The sequence below is a fragment of the Montipora capricornis genome, chromosome 4, assembly GCF_036669925.1.
Source record: "Montipora capricornis isolate CH-2021 chromosome 4, ASM3666992v2, whole genome shotgun sequence".
NCBI classification, from domain to species: domain Eukaryota; kingdom Metazoa; phylum Cnidaria; class Anthozoa; order Scleractinia; family Acroporidae; genus Montipora; species Montipora capricornis.
The window spans coordinates 44,483,850-44,484,204 of NC_090886.1; positions in this window are offsets into that span (position 1 = coordinate 44,483,850).

Sequence of the window (355 nt, forward strand, 5' to 3'; positions counted from 1 at the left end):
TATCTACGCTAATGTTGGGAAAGTTCCTGAACATTTCCGGGAATAAGAAACGTCGCGTTGAGTTTTTGTGAGGCACGAAAGATGGCGGTCACACCGAAAGTGTGCTCGTAGTATCTTGTCAGTGCCACAGCCTCATTGGTGGTTAAAATATACAGTTAAGTCTATTTGAAATGCCTGACGGATCATCGAAGAAAAAGGGAACCGCGGAAAAGGGTAGGAAACGAACAAGAGAGGGAAGCTCGCAAACAGATGAAGAAGGCGCGTCCGACCAACATCACAAGCATGGATGCAAGAAGTGCCTCGAGGCTACAAACTCGAGGCTCTCCGGTATTGAAGAGAAACTCAACACGCTATT